This window comes from Oryctolagus cuniculus, chromosome 3, assembly GCF_051225735.1.
Source record: "Oryctolagus cuniculus isolate XC-2025 breed Fujian yellow rabbit chromosome 3, ASM5122573v1, whole genome shotgun sequence".
NCBI classification, from domain to species: domain Eukaryota; kingdom Metazoa; phylum Chordata; class Mammalia; order Lagomorpha; family Leporidae; genus Oryctolagus; species Oryctolagus cuniculus.
In genome coordinates, this window is record NC_142869.1 from 135408875 (window position 1) to 135432229 (window position 23355).

At 48.3% G+C, this 23355-nt stretch overlaps 1 protein-coding gene across 19 annotated transcripts in view; it reads left to right on the forward strand.

Moving 5' to 3' along the window:
• Positions 1 to 232: 232 nt before the first annotated feature.
• NRCAM (neuronal cell adhesion molecule) overlaps positions 233 to 23355 on the forward strand; it is a 325016-nt gene continuing 301893 nt past the window's right edge. For 12 of the 19 annotated variants that reach the window (XM_008258359.5, XM_008258365.5, XM_051849677.3 and 9 more), the window contains exon 1: positions 600 to 774. The gene's annotated coding sequence lies outside the window, so the exon portion shown is untranslated. Of the gene's footprint in view, positions 382 to 599; positions 775 to 9466; positions 9681 to 23355 lie in introns of those variants that run through there. The other 7 variants (XM_089328415.1, XM_089328417.1, XM_070071141.2 and 4 more) reach the window with 6 other exon arrangements.

Genomic DNA, 23355 nt, shown 5'->3' on the forward strand with positions numbered 1-23355 from the left:
CCAGATCAGACCCCGTGCCTGCTGCGAACAGACAACATCTGCTGGGGGCTCTCCCCTTGTTGAGGGCGGTTTGCAAAGCACGCTTGCAAAACCAGCAACAACAAAACACCCACCCCATCTCAACGGCGGGCGGATGAGTTTCGCAGAAATAAGAACGCTTGAAAAGAAAAGGGGAAAAACATCAGAGACCTCCCACAGAAACCTAAACTCACAAGAGTGGCATTTAAAAACCGCCCATTTTCTGGAACATCTACAGAAGCTAGATCCTAGCCGCCCCGGTCCTGGAACGCTCCCGCCTCTGGGCCCACACCCATCCCCGCACCCACCACCGCACTGCTCGCGGGAGGACGAAGGTGGGCGGCTGCGCGCCTGGCGGCTCAGGTGAGCGCCCCCAGTCCCCCGAGGCGCAGGCGGCTGCAGCCCATTCGCCGGCGCCACCGCCGGGCGGGAGGGGCTGGCCGGGAGGGAAGGGGCGGGAGGCGCCGGGGAGGAGTGCGGGGCGGGGGACTGAGGACGCGGAGGAGAGGCAGGAGGGGCCGCAGCACGACGCGGGGCGTGCGCCGGCGCGGGGCCAGCCTCGCTTCGCCGGGGTCGCGGGCGGACGCGCGCCGCAGTCCGAGCGTCAGACGCGCGGGCGCGGGCCACCAGCGCAGGGGCGGCCCGGCTGGGCCACCAGAAGCGACAGCTTCCTCCGGCACTGAACGCCATCGGCGCTGCAGCGTCCTGACGGGCAGTCGGCGCCGGGTCGCTGAGCAGTGGGCGCGGCGCGAGAACGTGAGTGGCTCCGTGCGCGTCTGGCGGTGACACCTGGTCCTGCTCCGGGGGCGGTGGCAGGAGCGGAGGCGGGCGCGGGGGGCTGCTGGGTGCCCTAGGACAGCGGCCGCGGCATCTGCCGGGCGCTCTCCACGCTGGCGAAGCAGGTCGCCAAGCCCCTTCTCCCTCACAGGCCCCTAACACATCCGCGGGCGCCCGGCCGAGGGCACAGCCGAAAGGCTCAGCGCCCGTGGCGCGGGCGGGCACCCGCTGCTTCCTCCCGTCCGTGGCCAACTTCGGCGTCCGTGCCCTCGTCCCACGTTTTCCGGGAAGCTCTGCGTGGAGAGCACCCCGTGGGCAGCCGGGCGTGGAGAGGTTGCTGCGGCCCGGCGCAGCCCCTTCCCGGGCAGCGAGCGACCCGGAGGGTGCCGGGTGTCTCGCCCAGGCGCCGGTGGGGCAAGGAGCGCAGGGGCCGGGCTGGGCGCGCGCAGGAGTGTGCGCGTTCCGGTCCCCACGGACACATCTGGGCGTGGGCTTTGTTCGGATGTGCGACACCTGCGCGCATCGCCCGGTTCAAGGGGGCGAGGCCGACGCCTTGCTCCACTCTCGCTGCCCTAAAGAGGATTTAGGGAACCAAAGGCGGAACGGGAGAGACACAGGACAGCGAGGGTGGGGGCGCATGCGGGGGGCTTTGTTGGCCTGCAGGTGTGGTCTCCGGGGGTCCCAGCCAGCCGTGCAGCCTTCCGAGGTCTGAGACTTGTCAGGGCCGCCGCGCCAGGCTGGAGGTTGACTGGAGAGACCCCCGCCTCCCGTCCCTGCCCTGCCCGGGCTCCCAGCGGTGGGCTCTGGCAACAGTTCGCCCAAGGATGCTGTTTTGAGCCAGGAGTGACTGCCCGCGCCGGAGCATCCATGTCGCCGGCAGCGCCATCTGCGCCGGGCGGCGCTCCCGGACCCCCTGCGCGCCGCGCGCGCGGGTGGGCGCCCCGGTGTTCGCTGGCTCAGCCACCCTGGCCCACATCTGCCAGAGCGCAGAGAGATCGGGTGTCCTCCTTTCTTCCGGAGCGGCGGGAAGGTTCCCTGGGTCCCTTCCCCGGGTCCCCTCTCCGGCCCCACCGCCGTGTCTTCCGCTCCGCTGCGCGTTCGTGGGCACGGAGGGAGGCACCGAGCCTCCCTCCTGTCCTTTTCGCACCAGCAGCTCCCGCCGTAGGCACCACCCGGCGCTGAGTGGTCTTAAGAGGGAGGCGTTTGTTCCTTCCCGGTCCCAGATGGTTAATGCTCAGAAGTGCGGGTCTGAAGGGCTGGGCCCCTTCTGGCCCGAGGCTGTGGCAAGAAGAGGTGGAGCCAAGTGAAATGGGGCGCGAGGCTCTGGTTCCGCAGCGGGAGCGCCCACTGAGTTTGTCCTGGGAAGGAGCATGGTAGCCGCCTGAATGCCAACCTAGGGAGGCTGGGCTGCTTGGGAGGGGACTTGCTTTAGGCTGGCCGGGGCCTGCTATTAAAATACTGTAATCACAGCTCGTGAGCGAAAAGCCTTCCAGAAGTGCCACAGAGGATTTACACACGTGGATACTTTCTACTCATGTATTTATTTATTTATTTTGGTATACGGTGGTCTCTCTTTTTAAAAATTTTAAAGTGTGCTTTTTTTTAAAAAATTTATTTGTTCATTTGAAAGAGTTCACAGAGAGGCAGAGAGAGAGAGAGAGAGAGAGAGAAAGAGAGAGAGGTCTTCCATCCACTGGTTCACTCCCCAATTGGCCGCAACGGCTGGAGTTGCGTTGATCCGAAGCCAGGAGCCAGGAGCTTCTTCTGGGTCTCCTATGTGGGTGCAGGGACCCAAGGACTTGGGCCATCTTCTACTGCTTTCCCAGGCTATAGCAAAGAGCTGGGTTGGAAGTGGAGCAGCCAGGACTCGAACCGGCACCCATGTGGGATGCTGGCACTGCAGGCAGTGGCTTTACCTGCTACACCACAGCACCAGCCCCTAAAATGTGTTTTTACTTTATTTTAAAGGCAGAGAGAGAGAGGCAGCGAGGAAGGGAGGGTAGGAGGGAGGGCTAGATCCTCTGTTGCTTCTCCCCCCAAATGCTTCCAACAGCTGGGCCTGGCCAAAGCCAGGAACTAGGAACTCATTCTGGATCTCCCTTGTAGGTAGCAGCCTTGTAGGTGATCAACCTTGTAGGTTCCTCCAAGAATACCCATCAGATATAGAATGCGCAAGTCACAACCAGCATTGTAACAACTTTGTCAAGTGCCCAGCCAGACATTTTCTACTTTAATGGTACTGATGGCATAGTTTGAGTTGCAGATACGTTGGGCACCATGCCTAATATACGTGATCGTCTAATTCCCATAACCCTATTTTAAAAAGCAGGAGATAGAGGCTTAGGTATGTCAACTGACTTGCCAAGGCCACACAGCTAGGAGATTAGGGAGCAATGGGATACACCATTTGCCCCCTGTACTTGCCCTATGAAAACGTGGCCTTTCAAAGGCTTATGGTTAGGAGAAGCCCCAGACCATCTACTGTTCAAAGCTGGGGCTTGACGTTACAAGTCCATTTAGTGCTGACTCCCGCAGACCTCACAGTAGCTGGCGATGTTGTAATTCGGAGAACTGTACTGTGGAAAAGCCTTTTATTCCCCTGTTTCACCCTGAATTCCTTTACAGGTTTTTATTCCCTTTAGCTTTTAAGTGCATGGCTGTTAACCTACAATTCAGTACTTTACAGCCTGTATATTGTTCTTAGCAACCAGAGCCCCCTGAAGTTGCAAAGTGATGCTTCTGGCACACTGTAATTTTTAAGAAAACCTTTTTTTTTTTCCTTAAGGAAAGGCCAGGCATCTATTTGGCATACCTTTTTATTTCAGACTCCAAGCCCTGAATGCCCTTTCTAGACTGTTCTGACTGCAGGAGAGTTACTCCTCCAGTTGGATATTGAGTTTGAAGAGGATTCTAGCATATACTTTTAGAACAATATCCCGTATCCTGAATTACAGGAATATGTGGTGCATTTACACAGATGCGCCAGGTTGCCTAGTAGGAAAGACGAATTCGGACTAACGTGAAATCAGCTATTCCCAGAATAGCTTTTAGGATTATTGTAATTAACCAATCAATTGGAAAAATGGGTTCATTTTGCATTAGTAATCCTATTGACTCGTGTTTTTTTTTTTTTCCCCAGCCTTTCTATTCCATCACAGGGAAGTTGTTAAACATTTCAGATACTCCAGGATTTTTAGAGCTGTAAAGGAACTCAGGCAACATTGTATCTAACACTCAGGTTTCCAGACCAGTCAATGAAACAGAGGTGGCCCAGCCTGGGATTGCAGGCTGGTCGTACACTAGGGCCAGAGTGCCCTTACACCACGTCATTGCTGTTGCAGCAGCGGTGGTATGTAAAATGCAGGTCCCCTCTGTGAAGCCAGTAGGACAATGGTGACGGTCATGGCTAAGTGCGAGAAGGTACTTGAATGTGTGCACCTGGGCTTAAGAATGCCTTTAAATAATACTTTTGCATAGGCATCGTTTTTTTTCCCCAGTAGAGACTAGGTTATCTGTGTACAACCTAGCTATTAAATGGAACTCTACACAAGATTTTCTGGTAAACAGACCCATTCATTTCATCCACAAGTATTTAAGGAGTGCATGGTCTGCTTTTCTAGGCACTGGAGACACAGTGGCAAGCAAACAAAGTTTCTACCCTCAAGGAGATTGATTCTGATTTTATCATCTGTGGCTACAAACTTCCCCAACAGGGTCCCCCCCTCTATTTTTGGGCCAGCATTGTAGCACAGCGGGCTAAGCTGCCACCTGCAATGCTGGCATCCAGGTGCATCTGCAGATCCAGCTCCTGCTAGTGCTCCTGGGAAAGCAGCAGCACATGACCCAAGTACTTGAGCCCCTGCACCCACATGGGAGACTGGGGTGGAGCTCCAAGGTCTTGGCTTTGGCCTGTCCCAGCTCCCAATGTTGCTGCCATTTGGGGAGTAAACCAATGGATGGGAAAATCTCTCTTTCTGTCTCTCCTCTCTCTGTAACTCTGCCTTTCAAATAAAATTAATAAATCTTTTTTAAAAACGTGCAGCTTGATGAACTTGCACTCAAATCAAGAAACAAAACAGGAACGTGGGAGAAAGCCCCCTTGTGGTCCCTCCTGGTCATGACTCACCCCTGAGCAGAACCACTGAGACACGCAGGCGGAGAACATCACCCTGAAGTCCTCATCTGCTCCCTCTGTCAGCAGCCTTCCCCATTTTCCAAGATCAGTTCCCATCTGAGATGCTTGCCAACTCAGAGCCAATTAAACTGGAACTCCGGGTGCCTGTGTTCTTGTTCTATGTAAGTTTCCAGTGTTTGGATCCACTGACTTCTTCAGGTTGACCTTCAACCGCTGAGATGATTGATGAAAAAGTAATAATTGAATGTTACTAAGTACATCTGGGTGTTCTTTTTCTTTTAAATTTAGTACTTCCGCATCTGAAGGAGCCTTGAACCTTTCTGGCAGATAAGGCCGAGAGAGCTTTCTGGATTTTGCTATAGGCAAAAATCTTGTGGATGGTTTTTTTAAATTAACATTTTACCTGATGAATGAAAAGCCCTTTCATTTAGAAAAAGCCTTTGTTGGCACCTGAGCCTGAAGTTTCGTGTTCTACCCCAGCTTTATTGAGATACAATTTACAAATAACAATTGGATATATTTAAGATATGTTACATGATTTTCATAAAGACATTTATTTGAAAGGCAGAGTTAGGGGGAGAGATCTTCCGTCCACTGGTTCACTTCTCAAATGGCTGCAACTGTTAGGGCTGAGCCAGGCTGAAACCAGGGTCCAGGACCTCCTTCTGAGTCTACCATGTGGGTGGCAGGGGCTCAAGCACCTGGGTTCTCTGCTGCTGCTTTTCCAGGTGCATCAGCAGGGAGCTGGATGGGAAGTGGGACAGCTGGAACTTGAACCAGTGCTTATATGGGATACCAGTGTTACAGGCAGTGGTTTAATCTGCTTTGCCACAACACTAGCCCTTAAGACACACAACATGGTTTCTAAAGAAAGATTTATGTATTTATTTATTTGTTTGAAAGGCTGAATTACAGAGAGAGAGGGAGACACATACAGAGAGAGATCTTCCATCTAATGGTTTATTTTATTATTATTATTACTTTTGACAGGCAGAGTGGACAGTGAGAGAGACAGAGAGAAAGATCTTCCTTTTTGCCGTTGGTTCACCCTCCAATGGCCGTTGTGGACGGCGCGCTGCGGCCGGCGCACAGCGCTGATCCGATGGCAAGAGCCAGGTACTTATCCTGGTCTCCCATGGGGTGCAGGGCCCAAGCACTTGGGCCATCCTCCACTGCACTCCCCGGCCACAGCAGAGAGCTAGCCTGGAAGAGGGGCAACCGGGACAGAATCCGGCACCCCGACCGGGACTAGAACCCGGTGTTCCGGCGCTGCAGGCAGAGGATTAGCCTAGTGAGCCGCTGCGCCGGCCCCATCTAATGGTTTACTTTCCAGATGGCTGCAGTTCTTCCAGGTCTCCTATGTGGGTGCAGGGCCTAAGTAACCAGGCCTCTTCTACTGTTTTCCCAGGCCATTGCAGGGAGCTGGATAGAAGTGGAACAGCCGGGACTCAAACCGGTGCCCACATGGGATGCCAGCATTGCGGCTTAATCTGTTACACCACAGCGCTAGCCCTACAATATGTTTTGACACACATGCACTGTCAGTCTAATTAACATATTTATCACTTCACATTGTTACTTCTTTTTATTTATTTTTATTTAAAAAATTTTTCTTTATTTATTTGAAAGAGTTACACAGAGAAGGAGAGGCAGAGAGGTCTTCCATCCACTGGTTCACTCCCCAATTGGCTACAATGACCAGAGCTGCACCAATCTGAAGCCAGGACCCAGGAGCTTCTTCCGGGTCTCCCACATGGGTGCAGGGGCCCAAGGACTTGGGTCATTCTCCATTGCTTTTTCAGGCCATTACAGAGAGCTGGATCGGAAGTGGAGCAGCTGGGACTTGAACCGGCGCCCATATGGGATGATTGGTGCCGCAGGTGGAGGATTAACCTACTGCACCACAGTGCCGGCCTTACCTCTTTTTATTTTTATGATGAGGATATTTATGATCCCTGTATTCTTAGTATGTCGCGAGAGTACAATAGTGTTTTTCTTGGTAGTCACCACTCTGCATTTCTTCTGCACAGCTGAAACTTGGAACCCTTGGACCCCCAGCCCCTCATGTCCCACCCTGCACCCCTCTGTCCCTCCTGTGCCCTGGCTGCTGCATGCTGGTGATTAGCACCCTATTCTGTGTCTGCGAGTTTGAGTGCAGTTTCTAGGAAAACTTACCAAGTGAGCTGCTGAGTGTTTCCCTCTCAAAATGTGCAGGAAGGAGGAAACCATGGGACTCTGTCTCCAGCTTTGGCAACCACAACTCCTTCATTATCAGAGGGGCCAATGCAGTATATTTATATGAAAGGTAATGCTTTGTGCTAATGTATAGCACATGATTTACTGTTCTTAGATGTACAGTTCAGTGGCATTAAGTACATTCATATGGTATGTATCTACCTCCAGAACTTTTTTCATCTTCCTAAACTGGAACTCTGGACTCGGAAAGACTAATTCCTGTCTCTTCTGCCTGCAGCTCCAGGCAACCATTGTCCCGTATTCTATCTCTGTGCGTCTGAGCACTCTAGGTACCCTAGATGAGTGGGCTCATACAGTGTTCGTGCTTTTGTGACTGGCTTATCTCCCTTGGTGTAGTGTCTCCACGGTTCACCCGTGTAACGGGATCTCCTTCCCTTTGAAAGCTGATGCTGTTTCGTTTTCTGTATTTGCCGCATTAAGTTTGCCCAATCATCTGTTGACTGATAGTTGGGTTCCTTCCACCTTTTGGCTGCTGTGATGCTGCTGTGAATATCAGTGTGCAAATACCCGTCAAGTCCCTGCTTGCAGTTCTTTAGGGTGTACACCCAGAAACCAGACTGCTGCATTCTATGATGGTTCGATTTCTGTGTTTCAGAGGCACTGCCCTGCTGTTTTCCATAGCATTTGCTCCACTTCGACTTCTCGCCAGCCATGCACCAGGGGTCCGGTTTCTCCCCATCATCAGCAACGCTTGCTACTTTGTGCTTTCTTGCTGGCACCATCCTAATGAGTGTGAAGTGAAGTTGCTGCTACTTTTTAAAGCTGTACATTTATTAATTTACTGGGCCTTATGAATGCGTCGTTCACAGGATTTTCTAAGTTCTGGGTTAAGTTTTATTAATCAGAAGACACACAGTTTCCAGCAGGCATTACCTGACCCCACACGTAGTGCAAAGCATGAAATAGCTGCTGTGGAGTGTGTGTGTCGTGGTAGCCAGGATAAGATAGCTTTGGTGACATGCATCCTTGTGATTTTCTTAAATGTTGAGTTGGAGCGTCAAGACAAGGGAGTAATACCCTTAAATTATTCGGTACTGTTTTCTCTTACTACTCTACTACTTTGCTAGCATCTATGTCTGTAGGGCACTTGTGCTGAATGAGTTAATTAATCAGTTTGCTTTTGTTTTACTGCTTGGACATGACATTATTGCGATCCAGAGCGAGAGTAAATTTGCGTGCAGTGTGAACCTAAGTAGGGGATCTCCTGATGCTGCCTGTTTGGAGGTGTGCTGGAGCCCTGCGTTGGGGGCCTCGCCCCACCACGGAAGCTTCAAAGGTGACAGCATACACCGTCACCACCCAATTAGAATTGCTTCACTGAGCTAATAAGAAAGACGCGGTGTCAACTTAATTGACCTATTTTACTGGGCTACAAGATTGGAATTTCAAATTAGAAAAAGATAAATTTGAACAGTGTGACGGAAGGTTTCCCTCAAGTGGCTAAAACTTGAGTGAGTGTACAGAATGCCAGGGGCAAGGGAACAGACTTAGGGCCACTAACTCCCCTCCACTTATCATCCCAAGTCTTACTCAGTTGGCAAACGGGTGAGATCTTCTCTTGTATCCATGCTCCCTGGTTTCCCTCCATACTGACCTATACTAAAGCACTGTTTAGTTTACATGAGAAGGAAAATGCCCATTGCTGTCCGACAAAAGGGATACTTCTAAGATTCTTCTTATTAAATGATGGGAGGGCATAATGTATTGGTTCAAAACCCACTGTAGCCAGAAGAATCTATTCCCAGGGAAATCTGAGGGAATCCTGTAGGAGGTCTTCCACTGGCTGATATGCAGTGAATTTGATTTATCTTTCTCCAGTGGGCTGAGAGCATTCAAAAAATCCAGTAGATGTATTCATGCAGTGATCCTTCCTCCAAATCTCAACTGTAAAGCTAATTTCATGCTGCTCCAGATGCCCTTGGCGTTTGAATGGTATAACTTACAGCATGCGTTTTTGATGAATGTCACAAAACTCACGCCAAACAGCATGAACAGAGTCTCAGTCTCTCTCTGTCTGTCTCTCTCTGTCCCTCTCTCTCTCGTGCAAGGCAAAGGCAAAGCACTAACCTTGCACTTACTAACTGTGTCTTAAGGTACAAATGGACTCTGGAGAGTTTCCTCCTGGAGTCTTGCGGTTCTGTGAGCAGCCTGCTGCCTTCCAGAGCCTTTTCAGTTCCTCACCTCAATAGAGAGCTGAAAGGACAAAAGTGAACAAAGGAGGCCTGTTTTGCCTGCCCCACTTGCTGGGCTGTTGTCTTGGCCCTTTTCAGCAAAGGGGGTGGGGGGAGCTGGGTCAAAGTTGAAGAACATTGAAAAGGAATTCAGGCTGCACGTCGAAATTTGAATTATAGCTTCAGTGTGAGCGCCACCGCGTAGATGAGTTTGCATTGAAATTTTTGAATCTGTGGAAGCTTAAGTGACAGATGGTGCTGGAACAAGGTACACAGTGCTGGATGCCGAGCCCGCAGTGTTGAGTGTCCAGACGAGGCGCCCGGTAAGCATGTAGTTAACTGACAAAAGTTTGAAAACTGTAGGAAGTGCTGTTGGATGCTGCACGCCGCAGAAAGACGTTGGGTTGTGTGAATTAAGGGGAGGCCCCTGTGTCTGGCATCCACTCAGATGCACTTGTCCTCCCCCTAATTGCATTGCAAATATTCTTCTGACAGTGCTGAGACTTTCCCCTCTGCTGTCTAATTGAATAAATACAGAAATGCCCAGCCAGCTGCTTTTGTGAAAAACACATTACAGTGTTTTGGGATTGTCCACAGAGTGAGAGTGTTTCGAGATAGGACAGGGTAAAGCTGTTCTCCATATTGACATAGCCAGTGTTTTCTTCCCTGGGTGGGTTTGTTGATGAAGAGTGACTGCAACTCCCTGCTTGTGGGAGGCGACCCTCACTCCTGAATTTGCCGTTGACGCTGTGAACACGACACACGGTTCCCTGTTCAATTTGGTAGGCAGCACCTGCTTTTCACAGCATTTCCGTAGGAGAACTTAGTTGCGTGTGTAACTAGAACACTAAAATAGTTGCTGCGAAGTCGAGGTTGCCAGAAGGTAATGCGGTAGAAAACAATTTGCGGTAATTGGAGCTTCTTCCTAGTGTTTCTTAAAGCTACAATTGGAAACTGAAAAATTGTATTTGGAAGATGGAAAATTGAATGTTGAAAATGTGCCGAATTTTGCTTTTGTGCCTTCGACTAAGTGGCTTGATAGGTTGTCTTTTGCCCTGATGTTACTAGCATGAGGATTAAAAGCCATTCTGTAAATATATTTAATACATCCAATTGAATATTTCTGCTTCTGAGGTCAAAGGCATGGATATAGCAATAATATGAACAAAGTAGTAAAGTGGAAATTTAGAGATACTTAATACCATAACGTAAACCAAAGCTATTTTTATTTCCGTATTGGTTGTGTTAGCTTCTATGAGAAGGTGTATATATTTTATATAAATGATGATTCGAACTTTGTCTCACAAATCCTTAAGGCAAACCGCATGTTAGTAGACGGAATATGGGCTTTTGAACCCCATGGTTATATCTGTTTCCAGTAACGGTTACCATGATGCCAAATTATAGTGGAAGGTAAGTATGTGTCAGACTGTCCGAGAGCACTGCAGGGGTCATTGAACAGCAGACAGGGAGTTCACGGCCACATTCATTTGCTGGACTGAGACTGGAAGAGGAGCCTTGAGAGCACATACAGGATGCAGGTGGAGGAGAGGCTCGGGTGGGTAATGAGAGTTGTGATATCCAGAAAAAGTGTCTGAAGGCAGAAGGCGTGAGAGACGATTTAAATAATAAGGAGACAGAGTAAAGAGCAGTGCATTGTGCAGGTGATAGCTTAATATCAGAAAGAAAGAGAAAGGGATGAGCATGGACATTTTTACAGTGGGGCAGGTGTCCTGGCACAGTGGGTGAAGCCGCTGCTTGCAAGGCTGGCATCCGATATCCGAGTGCCAGTTCCAGTCCTGGCTGCTCCACTTCCAATCAGCTCTCAGATAATGTGTCTGGGAAGGTGGCGGATGATGACCCAAGTCCTTGGGCCTCTGCCACCCAGGTGGGAGAGCCAGTTGGAGTCCCAGGCTCCTGGCTTTGCCTGCTTTTGTGGCCATTTGGGAAGTGAACCAGTTGTATGTGTTTCTCTCATTGTCTCTGTCTCTCCCTCACCCCCTTGCTGTCACTCTGCCTTTCAAATAAGTAAATAAAATAGATCTATTAAAATTTTTAGAGTGATGACTTGTATAATGGAGAATAGTCCCCGTTTTATAACACTCCATACTAAATGTTTTAGAGCTATTTTATTGAGGTACTTCAGGTCACTGAAGTAATTTGACTTCATACAATAGAAATAACCCATAAATTACCCTGCAATGAGGAAATACATTTGCATCTAAAAGGATCACATTGAGAGAACACTAAGTCAAAGCTAAAGTTATTTGAGTGTAGCACAATCCAGTTCTTAGGCAAATCAGCTCTTCCTTCCACCTATTTTGTTCCTTTGTAACAGGGAGTCACACCTGGAGAAAGTTGTGAGCCCAACAGACCCATTGGGGGTGATTATTCACAACAAATTCTTCATTCTGCACAGGGATTATGTGATGAGTGAGCTCCTATAACGTATCAAAGTTCAATTCAGAAACACAGCTTTCGAGAAACATCTAACTTCATAGTTCATTCAGTCTATGGAAAGATACCAGGTAAAGCCTTTCCAAATGAGGCAAAGTCAAGCTCAGTTGAATGGGTGTCAGTGAACAGGAGAGCCTCAGCTGTATGAAAATATTTGATATTTGCTCCAGACAGCATCGAGAGGGCCAGGTTCCACATGATAAATGGAAGCAGATACCTCAGTAGTCATCCGTGCCTGTGGGGCCTTGCTCATAATAGAATCTTGTCAGCTTTTCCCAGGTCTCTGACTGTGGAAACCCAGTCCCTGTTCTGTTCATTAGCAGCCTGAATGACTTTTCTCATTGTGCATATGGTGGCCCATTTGTGAGATGCCCCTGTTTGATGAATGAGTGAATGCAAGGATGAATCGTTGAATACGTGAACATTGAGAAGTGTCAGACGTCAGGTGGATCTTTTGTTAGAGAAAATGGGGAGATGTTGTCATCCGCTCTGGTTTGAAGACGTAGATGGAGCCTTGACCATGGTAAATCAGACATTTATAATTCCATGCCTTGACTCTGTAGATTGTAATTGCTCCCTGGTCCTAAATTAGGTACTTGAGGAGGCAGGTGAAATCACTCAATCCAGAAGGCTATCATTTATTAAATTGCCGCTGTGGAATCCTAAATGATATCTTTGCAACCCAAAGGAGTTCCTCTATAATTTTCCACCTTTGCTCATGACAGATGATTCCGGATTTGCACAAGGCTTTCTTTCCCCTTCACTGTCCAAAACTGGCGCTTGTCATTTCCCTCCGGAGGTGCCTGGGTGGCTGCACACTGATTGAGTTAAGCGTTTTCTGAGATTGCGTTCCGGCATCTGCATTTGATAAATCACAAGCGAGGCACCCAGGACTGGAATGAGAAGTTGTAACGCTGGCGTGTGATGCTGATCAGAAGTGGTCCTGCTGCAGCTTCAGAGATGCAACTTTTTCCCCCTTGAAGCTGGTCATTAAACCCTCCTACGTGTGTTCTTCTTCATATTCTGAGCTGTGAGTTGAGTTACAGCACAGCGTTTTCCAACTGGCTAGTGGGTTTTAGGGACTGACTTCAAGGAAATGATGACATGTTTGAGAGACATCTGGAGTAAAAAGATAGGTGAAAACTGTGGCCAACATTGTGGCACAGTGGATAAAGCTCCCGCCTGCAGAGCCTGCACCCCATATGGAAATCCGTTCATATCCCTGCTGCTCTACTGATCCAGCTCCCTGCTCACAGCCTGGGAAAGCAGTGGAAGATGGCCCAAATTCTTGGGCCTCTGCCACCTGTGTGGGAGACCTGGATGAAGGTCCTGGTTCCTGGCCTCGGCCTGGCCCAGTGCTGGCTGTTGCTGCCACCTGGGGAGTGAACCAGTGGATGGATGATATCTCTTTTCTCTCTCCCTCTCCTGTTCTCCCCTTCTCCCCCTTTCCTCTTCTCCCTCTCTGTTCCTCTCCTTCTTCTTCTCTCTCTGGAATTCTGACTTTCAAAATAAATAAATCTTTAAAAAAAAGTTCGAAAGATACTGGTTTACTCTATATAGACCAAGAAACCTCAGTGTATAAGGGGTTTTCAAAAAGAGCTTGGAAAGTGTATATTATGAAAGGACTATGCATGGATTTCAAAACTTTTTTGCACCAAAATTAAATTACCTTTTAATTCCACTTCTCTGTGAACTTTTTGAAGTTTTCTCATAATGCATAGCTTTGCAAAAATTGCTTTAGAACTTCTCTTTCTTGAGCTAGAAAATAGAGGTAAAACTTTCTCATCACCCAGGATATGTTCTTATAGCAAACGATGATAACAATGGAAGTGCTAAAAACAGAGATGACATCAGACTGTGTTGTTATTAGCTAGAATGCACCTGTCAGCTTTTTCCACCAGTGTTCTGGCAAAATTTGCTTCAGGGATATACACACATCATGCATCCTTGGCAATATTTGTACCTATTGGATTTTTTTTTTTTTTGACAGGCAGAGTGGACAGTGAGAGAGAGAGAGAGAGACAGAGAGAAAGGTCTTCCTTTTTCCATTGGTTCACCCCCCAAGGGGCGACTACAGCCGGCACGTTGCCGCCGGTGTGCTGCGCCGATCCGAAGCCAGGAGCCAGGTACTTCTCCTGGTCTCCCATGTGGGTGCAGCCCAAGCACTTGGGCCATCCTCCACTGCCTTCCCAGGCCACAGCAGAGAACTGGACTGGAAGAGGAGCAACCGGGACTAGAACCCCATGTGTCGGTGCTGCAGGCGGAGGATTAGCCCATTGAGCCGCGGCGCCGGCTGTACCTTTTGGATTTTAAATAAATGAAGTAATCTCATTTTGCGGAGAGGTTGATACTGCTTACGGATGCTGTGTGATGAAGTTATTTTCAAAGCACAAACTGTATTCTTAACCTTCAACAAATTATAACATGTGAAAAGCAGATTGAGGTAATATAATAAGGATGTAAATTCAGCAAATACGTTTTTCCCAGTTGCATCCAGTGTCACTAATAGTCTTGAAATCTGACTGTGTTTTATTTTAAGCTTTAATCCTATTCATATTTTTCAAGAAGACAGTAATTTTTTGTGTCAGCCATGACTAACTAGCAATCTCACAAGCCAGTAAAGCGTGAAAACATTTTAGTGGATTAAATTCATCCAACTTACAATCTGCATATACTTAAAGTTTGCTGTCAAGAGAAACATATCGTGAGACTTGTGACCAGGTTTGTGTGTCTCGGTGTTTATGGTTCTTTTTGCCTGTCCCTGCCTCTTGTCCCTGCCTGTCCCTTCTCCAGAGAAGAGATTAGTACTAACAAATCGTCATCATGCTTAGCATGAGTGTGGACATAGTGCTTTAACAATGAGAATGTGGGGCTGATGTTGTGGCATAGCGGTGACACTGACATCTCCTATGGGTGCTGGTTTATGTCCCAGCTGCTCCACTTCCCATCCAGCTCCCTACCAATGCACCTGGGAAAGCAGCAGAAGATGGCCCAAGTGCTTGGGCCCCTGCACTCACGTGGGAGACCCGGATGAAGCTCCAGGTTCTTGGCTTCAGCTTGGCCCAGTCCTGGGATTTGGGGCCATTTTGGGAGTAAACCAGCAGGTGGAAGATTCTCTCTCTCTAATTCTGACTTGCAAATATATAAATAAATAATAAATCAGTAAATAACAAGCCTTTATTCCCTAAAATTAAGGCCTGGAAGAGCTGGTAGGGTGTTACTTCTATTAACTGGACAACCGTGTGAAATAGGCAGCTGAATTAGTTGATTACTCTTTTTGTCTATCAAGTTGACTCCAACTTGGCTGCCTTAAGCACATGTAAAGTGTCATCCGCTGGGAACTTAAGGGGCTGTGTGGTGGTGGAGTCTCTGCAGGCGCCCTTGCTGCTCCACGCTCATCAGAAGGCTTTTGACGTGAAAAATGGGTCCATTGCTGCTGATCACTGGTGCTGGGGAAAGCAAAGCCTTGGGTGGGCCCTCGGCCATCCTCAGTCCAAACGGGCGTGCTATGGGGCAGCCTCAAGGAGGTTATTTGTGATTTGGTTGTTGTTTATAGCGCTTGTCTGTACTCTTGAGGAACAGTGGGTTTTCTGCTTACTACTTGTTGAATTCTTTATTTAGTGGAGTGTTAAGCTCTTGATTATAAAGTGAATTGAAAGTATGCTATGGGGGCCAGCGCTGTGGGGTAGCAGGTAAAAACACTGCCCGCAGTGCCGGCATCCCATGTGGACACCGATTTGAGTCCCAGCTAGCTCCATTTCTGATCCAGTTCTCTGCTGTGGCCTGGGAAAGCAGTGGAGGATGGTCCAAGTCCTTGGGCCCCTGCACTCATGTGGGGAGACACGGAAGAGGCTCCTGGCTCCTGGCTTCAAATCAGCTCAACTCTGGCTGTTGTGGCCAATTGGGGAGTGGACCAGAGGATGGAAGACCTCTGTCTCTGCCTCTGACTTTGCCTTTCAAGTAGATAAATAGACTTTACAAAAAAGAAAAGAAAGAAAGTATGCCACGGTAGAACCTAAAAGAAAAATAAGAAAAGAGGGAGGAGGAAGGGTAGGGTGGGAAGTATCATTAAGTTCTTCAAGCTGTATATATGAAATACATGAAATGTGTTCCCTTTATATACATTTTTAAAAAGTTAAAGAATGTTATTGCAGAGGGTTTGGGGGCTCAGCTGTAGTCAGGCAGAATTGCCAAGTGTTTTGGTGCAACTTGAATATCAGGTTGGATACACTGTAAACGCTGAGACCTCTGCGGCTGGTCCGTTGTGATATCTGCCCACGTGGTGTGATTGCCCAGCCTCTGTTTCCACCAGGGACAGCCTGGTCCGTCTCAGATAGGAAGCTCCTCTAGGGCAGCCAACGTAACAGCTGGTGTCATGTGTATGGCTTTTTTTTTTTTTTTTTTTTTGACAGGCAGAGTGGACAGTGAGAGAGAGAGACAGAGAGAAAGGTCTTCCTTTTGCCGTTGATTCACCCTCCAATGGCCGCCGCGGCTGTTGCGCTGCGGCCGGTGCACTGCGCTGATCCGATGGCAGGAGCCAGGAGCCAGGTGCTTTTCCTGGTCTCCCATGGGGTGCAGGGCCCAAGCACCTGGGCCATCCTCCACTGCACTCCCTGGCCACAGCAGAGAGCTGGCCTGGAAGAGGGGCAACCGGGACAGAATCCGGCACCCCGACCGGCACTAGAACCCGGTGTGCCGGCGCCGCAAGGCGGAGGATTAGCCTAGTGAGCCGAGGCGCCGGCCAGTGTATGGCTTTTAAGCAGCTCCTATAGCCAACAAAGGGCCTACTTTTTATTTATTTCCTTTTCCTTTTTTTATGTAGATACAGAACGGGGTTGGGGGCGTGTGGAGAGAGACATGTTCTGTCTGCTGATTTAGTCCCCAGATGACCATAACAGCCCAGGCTGGGCCAAACTGAAGTCAGGAACCAGAAACTCCATCCTGGTCTTCCACCTGGATGGGAGGGACTGAAGCACCTGGGCTTGTTCTGCTGCCTTCCCAGGTGCATTAGCAGGGATCTGAATCAGAAGTGGAGCAGCCGGGACTCAAACCTGCACGCTGATAGGGGATATCACTGTTGCAAGCTGAAGCTTAACCCGCTGGGCCAAATTTTTAAAAACACTGTGAGATGATTTATTTGGTTGGAAAGTTTCTGGGAGGAACATCAAGGACTTCACAACTCGTGAGCTTGTGTGATGTGGAAGTTCCACATCAACTTAGAAACCATGGGTGAAATTAGGGTTTCCTCCTGGGGCTAATGTTTCCTCCTTGAGCTTATTTATGATCCTTTTGGGACAGACTAATGAGAATCCACCGGCATGCAGCACTTTGAATAACAACTGTCTTAATTTTGCGTGTTCTTACAACTTTGCTTTAACACACAAGGCACTGAGGCAGACTTGCCCAGGTGAGACTTGCAAGCCCTAGATGGGAGCAGACGGAGTCCAGGCGGTCGTTCGTATGTGAAAGCCTCCCTGTTAGCAGGAACTCCTTAGATCTTTTATGTAGTTGCTTTGAAAGACAACTTTGTGAGACCCGTTTGAAAGATTTATGGGGCCCATTGCAACGTGTGATGATCAGTCAGAGTTTATTTGCAGATGTACTAACTCAGGCCAGCTGTGCCAGTTGTGTGACTATAGGCCCAGCTGTAGAGCCGTGCTGGCATCTTGAATTGTAAACCTAGATCTTGTGACAGGAACGTGACCTTTAAACATTTCATATTCTAGCCCACTGCCTGTATTTGCTATTCTGGACAAGCAAAAGACAACTTGGGAAACCAGTGACTGCCTAGGAAAATGGAACTAGGCTCTGTGTGGCTACCTGCACCTGCTCTGGGCATTACCCAAGCATCATCGCAGCCTTCCTAGTCCCTCTGTGGTCTCCTCTGGGTAGTTAGGAGTGAGGCCAGCCATGAATATGCATGTGTCTCACACCTGTGCCCGAGAGCTCCTCCATGAAGGAAGGGCAGAGTATCTTTTATGTGACATGGGTGACTGTGGCAGCTGCCGTCTGTGGCCTCCCCAGGCCCCCTGCCTGCACTGACAGCTGCCCGTCACGTCCTGCGTTCACACCACCTCACCACCTCCGTGGGCAGCACATTGGAAACAGCCTACTGATGCCCAGGTGTTACTTCCCAGGCAGTCTGCTCCCAGGCTGTTCTTGATCAAGGTATCTGAGCTTTAGGACACGAGATCACAAGAGTTTTACAACTTACTGCTATTAATAAACCATGGTAATTCCTGGCCTCAACTGTGGTTTTCTTAACTGCATATAGCACCTTCCATGAATTTTCTCATTGAATCCCCCATGAATCTTCCCTGTCAGAAGCCAGCAGATTTTTTTTCTGTAGTGGGCCATAGGGTAAATCTTTTAGGCTTTGCAGGCCACACAATCTCTCTGAACCCAGTCATGGACAATACGTATATGAATAAGTGTGACCGTGTTCTGTTAAAGCTTTGCTTTCAAAAGTGGAGGTGGCATGTAGGTCATAGTTTACTGACTCTGGCTTTATGCTGTTATACCCATTTTAAAGGTGAGGAAGTAGAGGCTTGGGAAATGTAATTAACTAGGTAAAATAGCACAGCTGCCAAGTTGCAGAGCTGGGATTGGGAACCCAAGGAGTCTGACCCTTATCTCTCAGTCTGTGAGCTGCTGTGTTACCCTGACATGATAAATAACAAGGGAATGGACTATTTGCCTTCGATGTGATAAATGATGAGAGAATGGAATACACGCCTCTGTGGTGCTGTGAGTTGTAGGTTACAACCTAAATGTCGCAGGGAAGCATTGCGTAGGGTGCAGTGTCAGCCCGTGTCCCGGAGATGCTACTTAGGTAAGTGTAGAGTTTTATCTGATCTACAGCACGTTGGAGGAATGGGATTGCACCCTTAGCTAATTGAATTGAAGCTTTTAGGATTTTTCAAATGATCTGATACGGTGGCCATTTTCGTCATTAGGATTGTGAAAAGCCAGTGACCCTAATTTATTTTCTCAAGAGTTAAGTCATTATTTCTTAAAGTTTGCTTATACAAAGGATCTTATTTTTATAAAAATAAATTATGCAGAAGGGTTTCTCTTATGTTTAACATTAAACCCTTGAATGGGGAATTCTAAATGTTTTTTTCTCCAGGAGGGACAGCTCCATTGTGTTGCGTTTCCATGGTGACAGTTCAGTTTGGCTTGAGAACAGCCAGCTAGGAGATAGCCATCCAGTTGACCCTGCTGGGCGTCCCCTTGGGGAGTGCACACTGCTTCATGGTGTCATGGGAGCACCTGAGGTGGAATTAGCGAGCCCTGCTGTTTTATTTGTTTGTTTGCTTGCTTGCTTGTTTATTTGAGAGACAGAGAGAGACAGACACAGAGAGAGCACCCACCCGCAGGTTCGCTCCCCCAAAGCCCTGCTGTGTTTTCTACACAAGCAAGCTCTTTAAAGGCTGAGGGTTCTCAGAGTAGCCTGAAGTTGGGAAACATTTGGTTTTAGACACTGGTTCAGCATACACAAGACAGCACGAGAGGAGAGCGGTTCCACTTCAAAGAGGCTCCGGGGTCCTCAGAGAGAGCTCCACGACTCATAGTTTCTGACCTTTGGGGTGATGACATTTTGCAGAGTATACAGCTGGCATAAAGGGGGCCTCGTGTGACTACACATTGTTCCCACTTGGTTTGACGGCAACTCAAAGTAGAGCCACTCCCCAGTGGAGAAACTGGAGAGTGGAAACTCTCGTCCGGGGTGACTCCTCTCTATGGAGATCCGAAGTCTTTGAGTCTAAGTGAGCCCCCATTCATTACCAAGACGGCGACCCAAGACTGAAGCCCGGTAGTGGAAGAGTTGGCTGCCGTGCATACGGGAAGTGGTTACTGTGAAGTAGCTGCCATAACCAATTACAAAGGACATGGCTGATGAGTGTGGAAAACTTGGCTCTCTGTGGCATCATTTCCTAGAAAAGGCAGTCCTGGGCTTGGTTCATTTCATGAGAAAAATAATGTAGCCCAAGTAAAAAAGTGAGAATTACGGCTCTCTGGACACCATTTTCTTTTCTTTTCTTTTTTTTTTTTTTTTTTTTTTTTTTTTTTGACAGACAGAGTGGACAGTGAGAGAGAGAGAGACAGAGAGAAAGGTCTTCCTTTGCCGTTGGTTCACCCTCCAATGGCCGCCGTGGCCGGTGTGCTGCGGCCGGCGCACCACGCTGATCCGATGGCAGGAGCCAGGTGCTTCTCCTGGTCTCCCATGCGGGTGCAGGGCCCAAGGACTTGGGCCATCTTCCACTGCACTCCTGGGCCACAGCAGAGAGCTGGCCTGGAAGAGGGGCAACTGGGACAGAATCCAGCGCCCCGACTGGGACTAGAACCTGGTGTGCCGGCACCTCAAGGCAGAGGATTAGCCTATTGAGCTGCGGCGCCAGCCACCATTTTCTTTTTCACCACAATTGTTAAACAGCTTTTTGAGGTATAATTTACATAACATAAAATTAACCTATGATATGTATACAGTTGGTGAGTTCTAGTGAATTTGTCAGCTGTATAGCGGTGGTAAGCAGGATTGAAGAGGACCCCTAAGATGCCCAGTGCTGGTGTCCGTGCCCTGTATGATGCTCTTTGTGGGATACCAGAGTGGGCCCTGTGAATGAGTACAGTGTCACTTCTTTAATTAGGTGACATTGCATGGCAAAGGTGAAGGGATTTTGCAAGTGTTATTAAGGTCATCTTATTAGTTAATGCAAGGGGACAATATCCTGGCTGGGCCTGAACTGATCAGGTGTAAGTGCCTGAAAGGGGACTGGCATAAGAGAGAGACCCTCCTGCTGAACCGAGGAAGCGGACAGTGGAGGAGCCGGGCCTCTGTCCTTCCACAACGAGGAGCTGGGTTCCGCCAACAACCAGCCGAGCTTGAAAGGGGACCCTGGTGGCAACACAGCCCAGCTGACACCTTGATTTCAGCCCAGTAGGACCCACCTCCACCATGGCTGGGCCGCTGACCTGTGAGGAACTGCAAGATAATAAATGGGCATTTTAAGTCTTTGCTTGTGTTGTAGCTTGTTAGGCAGCAGTAGAAGACTAACACAGCAACCATGGTCCAGCTTGAAAAGCGACCAGCAGGGGTTGGTGCTGTGGCTCGGTGGGTTAATGCCCTGGCCTGAAGCGCCGGCATCCCACATGGGCACTGGTTTGAGACCCAGCTGCTCCACTTCCAATCCAGCTCTCTGCTATGGCCTGGAAAAGCAGTAGAAGATGGCTCAAGTCCTTGGCCCCCGCACCTGCATGGGAGACCAGGAAGAAGCTCCTGGCTCCTGGCTTTGGATCGGTGCAGCTCTGGCCATTGTGGCCAATTGGGGAGTGAACCATCGGATGGAAGACCTCTCTCTCTTTCTCTCTCTCTCTCTCTCTCTGCCTATCCTCTCTCTGTATAACTGACTTTCAAATAAATAAATGAATCTTAAACAAAGACCAGCAGTCCCCTCAGATTTCCTGGAGACCATTTGCAGTTAAAAATCTCTCACCCCAAGGCAGCCAGTGATCTGCTGTTTTGTCTCCAGATTTGCCTTTTCTGGACATTTTACGTTAATGCAATCATGTTGTATGGAGTTTTTGTGTCCGAGCATGTTTTTGGGATTCCTCTATGTTCTAACACGTGTCAGTGGTGCTCCGTCATAAGCAGATACCACACTGTGTTTTCTCTATTTACCAGGATACACGCTTGGATTGTGTCCAGTCGGGGACATTATGAATGGGGCTGCTATGAACATTAATTAGCATGGAAGTCTTTGTGTGTAGCAGTGTTTTCATTTCTCTTGGGCACACACTTGGCAATGGAATTGTTGGGTTGTATGGGATATTTATGTTTAGCTTTTCAAAATAGTGCCAAAATGTTTTCTACAAGGGCTTAACCCTCTGTACCATGATACTGGCCCCAGAATGTCATCACTTTTTATATTATTGCAAGAACTGGAAGCTGCAACACACTATTGAATAGAAGTGGTGAGAGTAGATAACCTTACCTTGTTCCCAATATTAGGGGGATGTATTCCCTCTCACATTATTATTACTTTGTCTATTTATTTATTTGAAAGTCATAGTTACAGAGAGAGGGAGAGACAGAGAAATCTTCCATGTGCTGGTTCACTCCCCAAGTGGCTGCAACAGTCAAGGGGGAGCCAGGTTGAAGCCAGGAGTCAGGAACTTACTCCCACATGAGTGACAGGGGCCCAAGCACCTGGACCATCTTCTACTGCTTTAGCCAAGAGCATTAGCAGGGAGCTGGGTTGGCAGTAGAGCATCCAGGAGAGGAGCAGCACCCATATGTGATGGTGGCATCACAGGTGGTGACCTTACCTGCCACACTACAGCACCGGCCCTCCCTCTCACATGAAGTATGTAACTGTAGAGTTCTCATGGAAACCCTTCATCTGTCTCAGAGGGTTACTTTATTCCTAGCTTGTTGAAAATTTTTATCATGAACGCGTGTGGGATTTTGTCAAATGCATTTTTTTGCAATTATACAAGAATTATAATATAGTTTCATCATTTAATCTATTAACACTATATGTTAACATTAATTGATTTTTGGATGTTGAAACTAACTCGGATTTCTGTAATACATCCCAGTGAGTCATGTTGTATAATCCTTTTTATGTGGTACTGAATTCAGATTACTTGTATTTTGTTAAGCATATTTGCTTCTAGGTTCTTAGGAGATGTTGACTTGTAGTTTTGTGTTCTTGTACTGTCTTGGTTTAATGTAGATAATACTGACCAGAATAATACTGACCATGTTGCTTACATTGAGAAGTGGTCTCTCCTCCATTTTCTGAAAAAAAATTGTGGAGGGTTGGTGCTATTTCTTCTGTAAATATTTAATAAAATTTACCATTGAAGTTAGCAAGTGGAGCAGCTGAGACTCGAACCACTGCCCGTATGGGATGTCGGTACTGCAGGTGGTGGCTTTTATCCCTTACACTACAGCGCTGGCCCCTTTTGGAGTATTTTAAATTAGTGACTAAATTTCTTTGCTTGTCATAAATCAATTCAGATTTTCTTTTTATTCTTGAGTTGGATTTGGCAATTTATATATTTCTAGAACTCTTTCCATTTAATTTAAGTTGTACAATTTGTTGGCTTATAGTTAATATGGATGTCCTCATTTTCATTTCTCTTTTTGTGGTTGTTTTGTTTTTGGCCTTTTCTTCCATGTTCTTGGTTAGTCTAGACTATGGTTTGCCAGATTTTTTTTTTTTTTTAAGATTTATTTATTTATTTGAAAGGCAGAGTTACAGAGAGGCAGAGACAGAGAGGTCTTCCATTTGCTGGTGCACTCCCCAGATGGCTGCAATGGTCAGAGCTACAGGGATCCTAAGCCAGGAGCTTCTTCTGGGTCTCCCGTGCAGGTGCACGTGCAGGGGCCCAAGGACTTGGGCCGTCTTCTGCTGCTTTCCCAGGCCATAGCAGAGAGCTAAATCAGAAGTAGAGCAGCCGGGTCTTGAACTGGCGCCCATATGGGAGGCAGGTGCTGCAGACTGGGGCTTTAACTTGCTGTGCCACAGCGCC